This window comes from Pan paniscus, chromosome 23 (genome assembly GCF_029289425.2).
Source record: "Pan paniscus chromosome 23, NHGRI_mPanPan1-v2.0_pri, whole genome shotgun sequence".
NCBI classification, from domain to species: Eukaryota; Metazoa; Chordata; class Mammalia; order Primates; family Hominidae; genus Pan; species Pan paniscus.
This window is the reverse complement of record NC_085927.1, coordinates 11,226,293-11,241,016: the sequence shown is the minus strand read 5'-3', so window position 1 is coordinate 11,241,016 and position 14,724 is coordinate 11,226,293.

The following is a 14,724-nucleotide window of genomic DNA, read 5'->3' as shown; positions in this document are numbered from 1 at the left end:
GAATGGAATAGAATGACTTGGAATCAACCCGAATGGAATGGAATGGAATGGAATGGAATGGATGTAACACGAATGGAATGGAATGGAATGGATTGGAGTCAACCTGTAAGGAATGGAATGGAATGGAATGGAATGGAATGGAATGGAATGGAATGGAGTCAACCTGTAAGGAATGGAATGGAATGGAATGGAATGGAATGGAATGGAAATAAATCGAATGGAATGGAATGGAATGGAATGGAATCAACTCGAATGGAATATAATGGTATGGAATGGAATTGAATGGAATGGAATGGAATGGAGTCAACCTGAAAGGAATGGAATGGAATGGAATGGAATGGAATGGAATGGAATGGAATCAATCCGAAAGGAATGGAATGGAATGGAATGGAATGGAATGGAATGGAATGGAATGGAATCAACACGAATGGAATGGAATGGAATGGAATGGAATCAACCAGAATAGAATATAATGGAATCAACCCGAGTGGAATTGAATGGAATGGAATGGAAATAACCCGAATGGAATGGAATGTAATGGAATGGAATCAACGAGAATGAAATGGAATGGAATGGAATGGAGTGGAATGGAATTGAATGGAATGGAATCAACCCGAATGGAATGGAATTTAATGGAATGGAATCAAAACGAATGGAATGGAATGGAATGGAATGGAATGGAATGGAAAGAATCAAGCCGAATGGAATGGAACGGAATGGAATCATCCCGAATGGAATGGAATGGAATGAAATTCAATGGAATGGAATGGAATAAACCCGAATGGAATGGAATGGAATGGAATCAACCCGAATGGAATGGAATGGAATGCAATTGAATGGAATGGAATCAACACGAATGGAATGGAATGGAATGGAATGGAATGGAATGGAATCAACCCGAATGGAATGGAATGGAATAGAATGAAATGGAATAGAATGGAATAGAATCACCCCAAAAGGAATGGAATGGAATGGAATGCAAAGGAATGGAGTCAACCAAAATGGAATGGAATGGCATGGAATGGAATGGAATGGAATGGAATGGAATGAACACAAATGGAATGGAATGGAATGGAATCAACACGAATGGAATAGAATGCAATGGAATGGAATGGAATGGAATGAAATCGAATGGAATGGAATGGAATGGAGTGGCATGGAAAGGAATGGAATTAACCCGATTGGAATGGAATGGAATGGAATGGAATGGAATGGAATGGAATGGAGTTAACCCAAATGGAATGGAACGGAATGGAATGGAACGGAATGGAATGGAATCAACCCGAATGGAATGGAATGGAATGGAATGGAATGGAATAGAATCACCCCGAAAGGAATAGAGTGGAATGGAATGGAAAGGAATGAAATGGAATGGAATGACTTGGAATCAACTCGAATGGAATGGAATGGCATGGAATGGAATGGATTCAACCTGAATGGAATAGAATGGAATGGAATGGCATGGAATGGATTGGAATGGAATGGAATGGAATGGAATCAACACGCATGGAATGGAATGGAATGGAATAGAATGGAATGGAATGGCATGGAATGGAATGGAATGGCATGGAATGGAATGGAAGGGAATGGAATGGAATCAACCCAAATGGAATGGAATGGAATGGAACGGAATGCAATGGAATGGAGTCAACCCGAAAGTAATGAACGGAATGGAAAGGAATGGAATGGAATGGAATGGAATCAATCCGAATGGAATGGAATCGCATGGAATGGAATGGAGTGGAAAGGAATGGAATCATCCCGATTGGAATGGAATGGAATGGAATGGAATGGAATGGAATGGAGTTAACCCAAATGGAATGGAACGGAATGGAATGGAACGGAATGGAATGGAATCAACCCGAATGGAATGGAATGGAATGGAACGGAATGCAATGGAATGGAGTCAACCCGAAAGTAATGGAACGGAATGGAAAGGAATGGAATGGAATGGAATGGAATCAATCCGAATGGAATGGAATCGCATGGAATGGAATGGAGTGGAAAGGAATGGAATCATCCCGATTGGAATGGAATGGAATGGAATGGAATGGAATGGAATGGAGTTAACCCAAATGGAATGGAACGGAATGGAATGGAACGGAATGGAATGGAATCAACCCGAATGGAATGGAATGGAATGGAATGGAATGGAATGGAATGGAATGGAATAGAATCACCCCGAAAGGAATAGAGTGGAATGGAATGGAACGGAATGGAATGGAATGGAATGACTTGGAATCAACTCGAATGGAATGGAATGGAATGGAATGGATTCAACATGAATGGAATAGAATGGAATGGAATGGCATGGAATGGAGTGCAATGGAATGGAATGGAATCAACCCAAATGGAATGGAATGGAATGGAACGGAATGGAATGGAATGGAATCAACCCGAATGGAATGGAATGGAATGCAATAGAATGGAGTGGAGTGGAATCAACCCGAATGGAATAGAATGGAATGGAATGGCATGGAATGGAATGGAATGGAATGGAATGAAATGGAATGGAATCACCCCGAAAGGAATGGAATGGAATGGAATGGAATGGAATGGAATGGAATGGAATGGAATCAAATCGAATGGAATGGAATGCAATGCAATGGAATGGAATGGAATGGAATGGAATGGAATGGAATGGAATGGAATCAACCCGAATGGAATATAATGGAATCAACCCGAGTGGAATTGAATGGAATGGAATGGAAATAATCCGAATGGAATGGAATGGAATGGAATGGAATCAACGAGAAAGGAATGGAATGGAATGGAATATACTGGAATGGAATTGAATGGAATGGAATCAACCCGAATGGAATGGAGTGGAATGGAATGGAATGGAATCAAAACGAATGGAATGGAATGGAATGGAAATGAATGGAATGGAATCAAGCCGAATGGAATGGAATGGAATGGAATCATCCCGCATGGAAAGGAATGGAATCAAATGGAATGCAATTGAATGGATTGGAATCAACCCGAATGGAGTGGAATGCAATGGAATGGAATCAACACGAATGCAATGGAATGGAATGGAATAGAATGAAATGGAATAGAATGGAATAGAATCACCCCGAAAGGAATGGAATTGAATGGAATGGAATGGAATGCAATGGAATGGAATGAACCCGAATGGAATGTAATGGCATGGAATGGAATGGAATGGAATGGAATGGAATGGAATCAACCCAAATGGAATGGAATATAATGGAATGGAATGGAATTGAATCAATACGAATGGCATGGAATGGAATGGAATGGAATGGAATGGAAAGGAATGGAATCAACCCGATTGGAATGGAATGGAATGGAATGGAATGGAATGGAATGGAGTTAAGCCAAATGGAATGGAATGGAATGGAATGGAGTGGAAGGGAATGGAATGGAATGGAATCAACCCGAATGGAATGGAATGCAATGGAATGGAATGGAATGGAATGGAATAGAATGATTTGGAATCAACCCGAATGGAATGGAATGGAATGGAATGGAATGGATGTAACACGAATGGAATGGAATGGAATGGAATGGAATCAACCCGAATGGAATGGAAAGGAATGGAATGGAATGGAATGGAATGGAGTCAACCTGTAAGGAATGGAATGGAATGGAATGGAATGGAATGGAAACAAATCGAAAGGAATGGAATGGAATGGAATGGAATGGAATGGAATCACCCCGAATGGAATGGAATGGAATGGAATGGAATGGAATCAAACCGAATGGAATGGAATGGAATGCAATGGAATGGAATGGAATGGAATGGAATGGAATCAACCCGAATGGAATATAATGTAATCAACCTGAGTGGAATTGAATGGAATGGAATGGAATTAATCCGAATGGAATGGAATGGAATGGAATGAAATCAACGAGAAAGGAATGGAATGGAATGGAATGGACTGGAATGGAATTGAATGGAATGGAATCAACCCGAATGGAATGGAATGGAATGGAATGGAATCAAAACGAATGGAATGGAATGGAATGGAAATGAATCGAATGGAATCAAGCCGAATGGAATGGAATGGAATGGAATCATCCCAAATGGAAAGGAATGGAATCAAATGGAATGGAATGGAATAGAATGGAATGAAACCGAATGGAATGGAATGGAACGGAATGGAATGGAATGGAATGGAATGGAATGGAATGGAATCAACCCGAATGGAATGGAATGGAATGCAATTGAATGGAATGGAATCAACCCGAATAGAGTGGAATGGAATGGAATTGAATCAACCCGAATGCAATGGAATGGAATGGAATAGAATGAAATGGAATAGAATGGAATAGAATCACCCCGAAAGGAATGGAATGGAATGGAATGGAATGGAATGGAATGGAATGGAATGGAATTGAATGAACCCGAATGGAATGTAATGTCATGGAATGGAATGGAATGGAATGGAATGGAATCAACCCAAATGGAATGGAATATAATGGAATGGAATGGAATCAACACGAATGCCATGGAATGGAATGGAATGGAATGGAATGGAATGGAATGGAATGGATTTCAGCCAAATGGAATGGAATGGAATGGAATGGAGTGGAAGGGAATGGAATGGAATGGAATCAACCCGAATGAAATGGAATGCAATGGAATGGAATGGAATGCAATGGAATAGAATCACCCGAAAGGAATGGAGTGCAATGGAATGGAACGGAATGTAATGGAATAGAATGATTTGGAATCAACCCGAATGGAATAGAATGGAATGGAGTGGAACGGATGTAACACGAATGGAATGGAATGGAATGAACCCGAATGGAATGGAAAGGAATGCAATGGAATGGAATGGAATGGAGTCAAACTGTAAGGAATGGAATGGAATGGAATGGAATGGAATGGAATGGTATGGAAACAAAACGAATGGAATGGAATGGAATGGAATGGAATGGAATGGAATGGAATCAACACGATTGGAATGGAATGGAATGGAATGGAATGGATTGGAATGCAATGGAGTCAACCTCAAAGGAATGGAATGGAATGGAATGGAGTCAACCTGTAAGGAATGGAATGGAATGGAATGGAATGGAAACAAATCGAATGGAATGGAATGGAATGGAATGGAACAGAAACAACCGGAATGGAATGCAATGGAATGGAATCTAATGGAATGGAATCAACCCGAATGGAAAGGAATGCAATGGAATCAACAGAATGGAATGGAATGGAATGGAATGGAATGGAATAGAATGATTTGGAATCAACACGAATGGAATGGAATGGAATGGAATGGAATAGATGTAACACGAATGAAATGGAACGGAATGGGATGGAATCAACCCGAATGGAATGGAATGGAATGCAATTGAATGGAATGGAATCAACACGAATGGAATAGAATGGAATAGAATGAAATGTAATAGAATGGAATAGAATCACCCCGAAAGGAATGGAATGGAATGGAATGGAATGGAATGGAGTCAACCCGAAAGGAATGGAACGGAATGGAATGGAATGGAATGGAATGGAATCAATCCGAATGGAATGGAATGGAATGGAATGGAATGGAATGGAATGGAATGGAATGGAATCAACCCGAATGGAATATAATGCAATCAACCCGAGTGGAATTGAATGGAATGGAATGGAATCAACGAGAAAGGAATCGAATTAAATGGAATGGAGTGGAATGGAATTGAATGCAATGGAATCAACCCGAATGAATTGGAATGGAATGGAATGGAATCAAAACGAATGGAATGGAATGGAATGGAAAGGAATGGAAAGGAATCAAGCCGAATGGAATGGAATGGAATGGAATCATCCCGAATGGAATGGAATGGAATCAAATGGAATGGAATGGAATGGAATGGAATGGAATCAACCAGAATGGAATGGAATGGAATGCAATTGAATGGAATGGAATCAACCCGAATGGAGTGGAATGGAATGGAATGGAATCAACCCGAATGGAATGGAATGGAATAGAATGAAATGGAATAGAATGGAATAGAATCACCCCGAAAGGAATGGAATGGAATGGAATGGAATGGAATGCAATGGAAAAAACCCGACTGAAATGGAATGCCATAGAATGGAATGGAATGGAATGGAATGCAATCAAAACAAAAGGAATGGAATGTAATGGAATGGAATGGAATGGAATCAACACGAATGGCATGGAATGGAAAGGAATGGAATCAACCCGATTGGAATGGAATGGAATGGAATGGAATGGAGTTAACCCAAATGGAATGGAATGGAATGGAATGCAGTGGAAGGGAATGGAATGGAATGGAATAGAATCACCCCGAAAGGAATGGAGTGGAATGGAATGGAACGGAATGGAATGGAATAGAATGATTTGGAATCAACCCGAATGGAATGGAATGGAATGGAATGGAATGGATGTAACACGAATGGAATGGAATGGAATGGAATGGAATGGAATGGAATCAACCCGAATGGAATGGAAAGGAATGGAATGGAATGGAATGGAATGGAGTCAACCTGTAAGGAATGGAATGGAAAGGAATGGAATGGAATGGAATGGAATGGAATGGAAACAAATCGAAAGGAATGGAATGGAATGGAATGGAATCACCCCGAATGGAATGGAATGGAATGGAATGGAATGGAATGGAATGGAATGGAATCAAACCGAATGGAATGGAATGGAATGCAATGAAATGGAATGGAATGGAATGGAATGGAATGCAATGGAATGGAATGGAATCAACCCGAATGGAATATAATGGAATCAACCCGAGTGGAATTGAATGGAATGGAATGGACTGGAATGCAATTGAATGGAATGGAATCAACCCGAATGGAATGGAATGGAATGGAATGGAATCAAAACGAATGGAATGGAATGGAATGGAAATGAATCGAATGGAATCAAGCCTAATGGAATGGAATGGAATGGAATCATCCCGAATGGAAAGGAATGGAATCAAATGGAATGGAATGGAATGGAATAAAACCGAATGGAATGGAATGGAATGGAATGAAATGGAATGGAATGGAATGGAATGGAATCAACCCGAATGGAATGGAATGGAATGCAATTTAATGGAATGGAATCAACCCGAATGGAATGGAATGGAATGCAATTGAATGGAATGGAAACAACCCGAATAGAGTGGAATGGAATGGAATGGAATCAACCCGAATGCAATGGAATGGAATGGAATAGAATGAAATGGAATAGAATGGAATAGAATCAACCCGAAAGGAATGGAATGGATTGGAATGGAATGGAATGGAATGGAATGGAATGGAATGGAAAGGACCCGAATGGAATGGAATGTCATGGAATGGAATGGAATGGAATGGAATGGAATGGAATGGAATGGAATCAACCCATATGGAATGGAATATAATGGAATGGAATGGAATGGAATCAACACGAGTGGCATGGAATGGAATGGAATGGAATGGAATGGAATGGAATGGAATCAACCCGATTGGAATGGAATGGAATGGAATGGAATGGAATGGAATGGAATGGAGTTCAGCCAAATGGAATGGAATGGAATGGAATGGAGTGGAAGGGAATGGAATGGAATGGAATCAACCCGAATGGAATGGAATGCAATGGAATGGAATGGAATGCAATGGAATAGAATCACCCAAAAGGAATGGAGTGCAATGGAATGGAACGGAATGTAATGGAATAGAATGATTTGGAATCAACCCGAATGGAATAGAATGGAATGGAATGGAACGGATGTAACACGAATGGAATGGAATGGAATGAACCCGAATGGATTGGAAAGGAATGGAATGGAATGGAATGGAATGGAGTCAACCTGTAAGGAATGGAATGGAATGGAATGGAATGGTATGGAAACAAAACGAATGGAATGGAATGGAATGGAATGGAATGGAATGGAATCAACACGATTGGAATGGAATGGAATGGAATGGAATGGATTGGAATGCAATGGAGTCAACCTCAAAGGAATGGAATGGAATGGAATGGAGTCAACCTGTAAGGAATGGAATGGAATGGAATGGAATGGAAACAAATCGAATGGAATGGAATGGAATGGAATGGAATGGAATGGAATGGAATGGAATGGAACAGAAACAACCGGAAAGGAATGCAATGGAATGGAATCTAATGGAATGGAATCAACCCGAATGGAAAGGAATGCAATGGAATCAACAGAATGGAATGGAATGGAATGGAATGGAATGGAATAGAATGATTTGGAATCAACACGAATGGAATGGAATGGAATGGAATGGAATAGATGTAACACGAATGAAATGGAATGGAATGGGATGGAATCAACCCGAATGGAATGGAATGGAATGCAATTGAATGGAATGGAATCAACACGAATGGAATGGAATGGAATAGAATGAAATGGAATAGAATGGAATAGAATCACCCCGAAAGGAATGGAATGGAATGGAATGGAATGGAATGGAGTCAACCCGAATGGAATGGAATGGCATGGAATGGAATGGAATGGAATGGAATGGAATGGAATCAACCCAAGTGGAATGGAATGGAATGGAATCAACACGAATGGAATGGAATGCAATGGAATGGATTGGAATGGAATCAATCCGAATGGAATGGAATGGCATGGAATGGAGTGGAATGGAAAGGAATGGAATCAACCCGATTGGAATGAAATGGAATGGAATGGAATGGAATGGGATGGAATGGAGTTAACCCAAATGGAATGGAACGGAATGGAATGGAACGGAATGGAATGGAATCAATCCGAATGGAATGGAATGGAATGGAATGGAATGGAATGGAATGGAATAGAATCACCCCGAAAGGAATAGAGTGGAATGGAATAGAACGGAATGGAATGGAATGGAATGACTTGGAATGAACTCGAATGGAATGGAATGGAATGGAATGGAATGGATTCAACCTGAATGGAATAGAATGGAATGAAATGGCATGGAATGGAGTGGAATGGAATGGAATGGAATCAACCCGAATGGAATGGAATGGAATGGAACGGAATGGAATGGAATGGAATCAACCCGAATGGAATGGAATGGAATGCAATAGAAGGAATGGAATGGAATGGCATGGAATGGAATGGAATGGAATGGAATGGAATGGAATCAACCCGAATGGAATGGAATGGAATGGAACGGAATGCAATGGAATGGAGTCAACCCGAAAGGAATGGAATCGAATGGAAAGGAATGGAATGGAATGGAATTTAATCAATCCGAATGGAATGGAATGGCAGGGAACGGATTGGAACGGAATCAACCCGAATGGAATGGATTGGAATGGAATGGATGTAACACGAATGGAATGGAATGGAATGGAATGGAATGGAACCAACCCGAATGGAATGGAATGGAATGGAATGGAGTCAACCCGAAAGGAAGGGAGCGGAATGGAATGGAATGGAATGGAATGGAATCAATCCGAATGGAATGGAATGTAATGGAATGGAATGGAATGGAATCAACCCGAATGGAATATAAAGCAATCAACCCGAGTGGAATTGAATGGAATGGAATGGAATCAACGAGAAAGGAATCGAATTAAATGGAATGGAGTGGAATGGAATTGAATGCAATGGCATCAACCCGAATGAATTGGAATGGAATGGAATGGAATCAAAACGAATGGAATGGAATGGAATGGAAAGGAATGGAAAGGAATCAAGCCGAATGGAATGGAATGGAATGGAATCATCCCGAATGGAATGGAATGGAATCAAATGGAATGGAATGGAATGGAATGGAATGGAATCAACCAGAATGGAATGGAATGGAATGCAATTGAATGGAATGGAATCAACACGAATGGAATGGAATGGAATGGAATGGAATGGAATAAACCCGAATGGAATGGAATGGAATGGAATCAACACGAATGGAATGGAATGGAATGCAATTGAATGGAATGGAATCAACACGAATGGAATGGAAGGGAATTGAATGGAAAGGAATGGAATGGAATGGAATGGAATGGAATCAATCCGAATGGAATGGAATGGAATGGAATGGAATGGAATGGAATCAACCCGAATGGAATGGAATGGAATGGAATGGAAGGGAATCAACCAGAATAGAATATAATGGAATCAACCCGAGTGGAATTGAATGGAATGGAATGGAAATAACCCGAATGGAATGGAGTGTAATGGAATGGAATCAACGAGAATGAAATGGAATGGAATGGAATGGAGTGGAATGGAATTGAATGGAATGGAATCAACCCGAATGGAATGGAATTTAATGGAATGGAATCAAAACGAATGGAATGGAAAGGAATGGAATGGAATGGAATGGAATGGAATGGAATGGAATGGAAAGGAATCAAGCCGAATGGAAAGGAATGGAATGGAATTATCCCGAATGGAATGGAATGGAATGAAATGGAATGCAATGGAATGGAATGGAATGGAATGGAATAAACCCGAATGGAATGGAATGGAATGGAATCAACCCGAATGGAATGGAATGGAATGCAATTGAATGGAATGGAATCAACACGAATGGAATGGAATGGAATGGAATGGAATGGAATGGAATGGAATGGAATAAACCCGAATGGAATGGAATGGAATGGAATCAACACGAATGGAATGGAATGGAATGCAATTGAAAGGAATTGAATCAACACGAATGGAATGGAAGGGAATTGAATGGAATGGAATGGAATGGAATCAATACGAATGGAATGGAAGGGAATTGAATGGAATGGAATGGAATGGAATCAACACGAATGGAATGGAATGGAATAGAATGAAATGGAATAGAATGGAATAGAATCACCCCGAAAGGAATGCAATGGAATGGAATGGAATGGAATGGAATGGAATGGAATGGAATGGAATGGAGTCAACACGAATGGAATGGAATGGCATGGAATGGAATGGAATGGAATGGAATGGAATCAACACAAATGGAATGGAATCAACACGAATGGAATGGAAAGCAATGGAATGGAATGGAATGGAATCAATCCGAATGGAATGGAATGGCATGGAATGGAGTGGAATGGAAAGGAATGGAATCAACCCGATTGGAATGGAATGGAATGGAATGGGATGGAATGGAATGTAATGGAAAGGAGTTAACCCAAATGGAATGGAACGGAATGGAATGGAACCGAATGGAATGGAATCAAACCGAATGAAATGGAATGGAATGGAATGGAATGGAATAGAATCACCCCGAAAGGAATAGAGTGGAATGGAATGGAACGGAATGGAATGGAATGGAATGACTTGGAATCAACTCGAATGGAATGGAATGGAATGGAATGGAATGGATTCAACCTGAATGGAATAGAATGGAATGGAATGGCATGGAATGGAGTGGAATGGAATGGAATGGAATCAACCCGAATGGAATGGAATGGAATGGAACGGAATGGAATGGAATGTAATCAACCCGAATGGAATGGAATGTAATGCAGTAGAATAGAATGGAATGGCATGGAATGGAATGGAATGGAATGGAATGGAATGGAATCAACCCGAAAGGAATGGAACGGAATGGAAAGGAATGGAATGGAATGGAATGGAATCAATCCGAATGGAATGGTAGGGCATGGAATGGATTGGAACGGAATCAACCCGAATGGAATGGATTGGAATGGAATGGATGTAACACGAATGGAATGGAATGGAATGGAATGGAATCAACCCGAATGGAATGGAATGGAATGGAATGGAATGGAATGGAATGGAGTCAACCCAAAAGGAATGCAATGGAATGGAATGGAATTAATCCGAATGGAATGGAATGCAATGGAATGGAATGGAATCAACCCGAATGGAATATAATGGAATCAACCCGAGTGGAATTGAATGGAATGGAATGGAATCAACGAGAAAGGAATCGAATGAAATGGAATGGAATGGAATGGAATGGAATGGATGTAACACGAATGGAATGGAATGGAATGGAATGGAATGGAATGGAATCAACCCGAATGGAATGGAAAGGAATGGAATGGAATGGAATGGAATGGAGACAACCTGTAAGGAATGGAATGGAATGGAATGGAATGGAATGGAATGGAAACAAATCGAATGGAATGGAATGGAATGGAATGGAATGGAATGGAATCAACACGATTGGAATGGAATGGAATGGAATGGAATGGATTGGAATGCAATGGAGTCAACCTCAATGGAATGGAATGGAATGGAATGGAGTCAACCTGTAAGTAATGGAATGGAATGGAATGGAATGAAATGGAATGGATTGGAAACAAATCGAATGGAATGGAATGGAATGGAACAGAAACAACCGGAAAGGAATGCAATGGAATGGAATGGAAAGGAATGGAATGGAATCAACCCGAATGGAAAGGAATGCAATGGAATCAACACGAATGGAATGGAATGGAATGGAATGGAATCAAAACGAATCAAATGGAATGGAATGGAAATGAATGGAGTGGAATCAAGCCGAATGGAATGGAATGGAATGGAATCATCCCGAATGGAAAGGAATGGAATCAAATGGAATGGAATGGAATGGAATAAAACCGAATGGAATGGAATGGAATGGAATGGAATCAACCCGAATGGAATGGAATGGAATGCAATTGAATGGAATGGAATCAACCCGAATGGAGTGGAATGGAATGGAATGGAATCAACCCGAATGCAATGGAATGGAATGGAATAGAATGAAATGGAATAGAATGGAATAGAATCACCCCGAAAGGAATGGAATGGAATGTCATGGAATGGAATGGAATGGAATGGAATGAACCCGAATGGAATGGAATGGCATGGATTGGAATGGAATGGAATGGAATGGAATGGAATCAACCCAAATGGAATGGAATATAATGGAATGGAATGGAATGGAATCAACACGAATGGAATATAATGGTATGTAATGGAATTGAATGGAATGGAATGGAATGGAGTCAACCTGAAAGCAATGGAATGGAATGGAATGGAATGGAATGGAATGGAATCAATCCGAAAGGAATGGAATGGAATGGAATGGAATGGAATGGAATGGAATGGAATGGAATCAACACGAATGGAATGGAATGGAATGGAATGGAATCAACCAGAATAGAATATAATGGAATCAACCCGAGTGGAATTGAATGGAATGGAATGGAAATAACCCTAATGGAATGGAATGTAATGGAATGGAATCAACGAGAATGAAATGGAATGGAATGGAATGGAGTGGAATGGAATTGAATGGAATGGAATCAACCCGAATGGAATGGAATTTAATGGAATGGAATCAAAACGAATGGAATGGAATGGAATGGAATGGAATGGATTGGAATGGAAAGGAATCAAGCCAAATGGAATGGAACGGAATGGAATCATCCCGAATGGAATGGAATGGAATGAAACGGAATGGAATGGAATGGAATAAACCCGAATGGAATGGAATGGAATGGAATCAACCCGAATGGAATGGAATGGAATGCAATTGAATGGAATGGAATCAACACGAATGGTATGGAATGGAATGGAATGGAATGGAATGGAATGGAATGGAATGGAATCAACCCGAATGGAATGGAATGGAATAGAATGAAATGGAATAGAATGGAATAGAATCACCCCAAAAGGAATGGAATGGAATGGAATGGAAAGGAATGGAGTCAACCAAAATGGAATGGAATGGCATGGAATGGAATGGAATGGAATGGAATGGAATGAACCCAAATGGAATGGAATGGAATGGAATCAACACGAATGGAATGGAATGCAATGGGATGGAATGGAATGGAATGGAAGCAAATCGAATGGAATGGAATGGAATGGAGTGGAATGGAAAGGAATGGAATCAACCCGATTGGAATGGAATGGAATGGAATGGAATGGAATGGAATGGAATGGAATGGAGTTAACCCAAATGGAATGGAACGGAATGGAATGGAACGGAATGGAATGGAATCAACCCGAATGGAATGGAATGGAATGGAATGGAATGGAATAGAATCACCCCGAAAGGAATAGAGTGGAATGCAATGGAAAGGAATGAAATGGAATGGAATGACTTGGAATCAACTCGAATGGAATGGAATGGCATGGAATGGAATGGATTCAACCTGAATGGAATAGAATGGAATGGAATGGCATGGAATGGAGTGGAATGGAATGGAATGGAATGGAATCAACACGAATGGAATGGAATGGAATGGAATAGAATGGAATGGAATGGCATGGAATGGAATGGAATGGCATGGAATGGAATGGAAGGGAATGGAATGGAATCAACCCAAATGGAATGGAATGGAATGGAACGGAATGCAATGGAATGGAGTCAACCCGAAAGTAATGGAACGGAATGGAAAGGAATGGAATGGAATGGAATGGAATCAATCCGAATGGAATGGAATGGCATGGAATGGAATGGAATGGAAAGGAATGGAATTATCCCGATTGGAATGGAATGGAATGGAATGGAATGGAATGGAATGGAATCGAGTTAACCCAAATGGAATGGAACGGAATGGAATGGAACGGAATGGAATGGAATCAACCCGAATGGAATGGAATGGAATGGAATGGAATGGAATGGAATGGAATGGAATGGAATAGAATCACCCCGAAAGGAATAGAGTGGAATGGAATGGAACGGAATGGAATGGAATAGAATGACTTGGAATCAACTCGAATGGAATGGAATGGAATGGAATGGATTCAACCTGAATGGAATAGAATGGAATGGAATGGACTGGAATGGAGTGGAATGGAATGGAATGGAATCAACCCGAATGGAATGGAATGGAATGGAACGGAATGGAATGGAGTGGAATCAACCCG